The sequence below is a fragment of the Pteropus vampyrus genome, unplaced genomic scaffold (assembly GCF_000151845.1).
Source record: "Pteropus vampyrus isolate Shadow unplaced genomic scaffold, Pvam_2.0 Scaffold146, whole genome shotgun sequence".
NCBI lineage: Eukaryota > Metazoa > Chordata > Mammalia > Chiroptera > Pteropodidae > Pteropus > Pteropus vampyrus.
The window spans coordinates 350004-352905 of record NW_011888927.1 but is presented as its reverse complement, the minus strand read 5'-3'; the positions used below and the strand labels follow the sequence as shown (position 1 = coordinate 352905).

Here is a 2902-nt window from a genome sequence, read left to right as displayed (position 1 = left end):
AAAAAAAAATCTCCAGAATTGAGAACATTTTGTTAAGTTTTAAATAATTTAATGCTTTGTAGTATTACTTTCCAGAAAAGGATTGTATTGGTTTATCCTGTCGACAGAAAGGGACGTTGTCTTATTGCTGTGAAGCCTTGTCAGAATTAGATGGCATGCCTTTACTTTTGTGAGACAGAGCACATCATAGTTTTCATTTGTATTTCCTTATATATTTCCTGGGGTTGTAGTGAGTAGTTGAGAGAATGTTTAATCACCTCATATAGTAGCCACATAATGTCATTTAATAAGAAATAATTATTATTAATAACAGGGTTGAATATTCTTAAATGTTTGTTCACTGTTTACATGAAGTTTGTTAACTGTATATCTGTTAACTGACCATTTATTCATTGAAGATATAGCTATTTTAGCTGTTAATGTTTTTAAAAGGTTTGCTTTATTTTGGCAGGTGTATGTCGTGTCAGATTTATTGAGGTATAATTTACATACACTATCTTTTTTGATATACTGTTGTACAGATTTTGACAAAGAACAGCTATGTAACTATAACCACAACCAAAGTATAGAGCATTTGTATCACCTGTAAAGTTTTCTCATGCCTTTTTAAGTCATTCCCCTTTACCTCTAGGCCATAGCAGCCGCTGATTTGTTTTTCGTTCCTATGGTTTTACATTTTTCAGAATACCATGTCATATAAATGAGTTACTGTACAGTACCTAACCTCTTGAGTCTGGCTTCATTTGCTTTGCATAATGCATTTGAGATTCATTCATGTCATTGCATGCATCAGTAATTTATTCCTTTTAATTTCTGAATAGTATTCCATTATATAGATGTACCCTGGTTTGTTTGTTTATTCACCAGTTGAAACATATTTGGGGGTGTTCATTCCTGATATTAGAAGTTTGTGTGTTTTTTTTTTTCTTCTTAATTTGGCTTGAGTTTTATCTTTTTTATAGAGCTTGTCAAAGAACCAGCTTTTGGTTTCATTTACATTGTTATTTTTCTGTTTCACCGAGTTCTGCTCCTCTCTTTATTATTTCCACTTGCTTTGGGTTTAATTTGCTCTCTTTCTAGTTCCTCAGGTGGAAGCTTAAATTATTGATTTGAGACCTTTTTTTCCTAATAGAAGCGTTTAATGCTATACGTGTTTCTCTAAGCAAATGTTCAGCTGCATCTCACAAAATATGTTCTATTTTCATTTTAATTCAGTTCAAAATATTTTCTAGTTTCTCTGAGGTTTCTTCTTTGGTTTATGAATTATTTCAAAGGATTCGGTTCAATTTCTAAATATTTGAGGATTTTCCAGATAGCTTTCTTTTACTGATTTTTAGTTTGATTCCATACTTTCTATGATTTTAATTCTAAATTTATTAAGGTTTATTTTATGTCCACAGATAGGATCTACCTTGACAAATGTTTCATGTGTCCTGTGTTTTCTGCTGTTAGGTGGAGTGTTCTGTAAATGTCAATGAGGTAAAATTGATTGATAGTGGTTTTCAGGGCTTCTATATCCTTGCTTATTTTCTCTCTACATGTACTCTCTACATCAGTTACTGAGAGAGGAGTGTTGAATTCTAATATGACTGGATTATTTTTCATTTGTTAGCTTTTTCTTCATGTAGTTTGAAGCTTTTTTTTTTTTTAATATGCAGAAACATTTAGAATTGTGTCTTTTGGGGATTGACCTTTTTATCATGTGTTTTCCTTTATCTCTGATAACTTTCTTTATTCTGAAGTTACTTTGATTAGTGTTTGTATGGTCTATTTTTTCCATCCTTTCTACATTCTATATTTCCATCCTGTCTATATTATATTTGAAGGGGGTGTCTTGTAGACAGCATATAGTTGGGTCTTGTTTTTTTTAAATCTAGTCTGGTGATCTCTGTCTTTTAATTACTGTATTTAGACCATTTATGTTTAGTGAAATTATGATGATTGGATATATGTCTACTATTATTCTCTGTTTTGCTTTCTGTTTTTTTATTTCATCCTCTCCTCTTGTCTGTCTTCTTTCAGATTACTTGAATATTTTTTAGTAATCTATTTTAATTTATATATCTATTTTTGACTTTCTTTTTACATAGATTTTTGTCATTGGTTGCTATGGGGATTACAATAAACATACCTAATTTTTCATATACTTCAGGTGAAATGTAAAAATCATACAATCAATTGTATCTTTTTAGCCTCTTTGTTATATGCTCATATATATCGCTATACATTGAAGACCTTGTACAGATCATATATGTGATCATATGAATGTATCTGCACAATTTGCCCTTGTAAAATTGGACCGATGGTGATAATTATTAAAAGGATGGTAAAAACACTTATTGATAAAATTTGATATAGTCAAAAGCAGCTTGGATCTTTATCGTAAGCTTTTCATTAAAAGTAATTAAAACAATTATTTTGGCAAAATGAACATGAAAATTGAAAAAAATTAGAAATAGTTTACCTATGGTGTTCTGTAAATTAACCAAAATAATAAGTTGACTCAAAAGAGTTTGCACTGGAAGAATAATTTGTTGCTAAAAAAATTAATTAGTGTTATACACTCACAAACAATATAACATACCACACACACACACACTCATAGCTTCGGCGAGGACTGGAGGGATAAAAGGCTTGAAGAGTCAGAAAAACTTAAATTTGCCACATCTGTTTTTTTTTTTAATTGTATCTGAGTGTGTACATATGAATGTTTATGTTTTGAAAAGTGTCAGGCAGTATTACCTGCTAGCTGCGTTTCCACTAATGGGTTGGGGAAATGTGGCACAGGTAATTTTCACTTTCTACTTCATTCAGTTCTTTTAAAAATATTTTGAAATGGCATGTTTAATTTCTGTAATAAAAGATAACCTATTTGTATTATAGCATTGATTTACAATAGAGT

The 2902-nt window shown here is 30.4% G+C and overlaps 1 protein-coding gene across 1 annotated transcript in view; it reads left to right on the top strand.

The window, feature by feature from the left end:
* The window catches only part of FAM117B (family with sequence similarity 117 member B), a 75871-nt gene that overhangs the window by 10187 nt on the left and 62782 nt on the right, over nucleotides 1-2902 (top strand). The window lies entirely within an intron of this gene.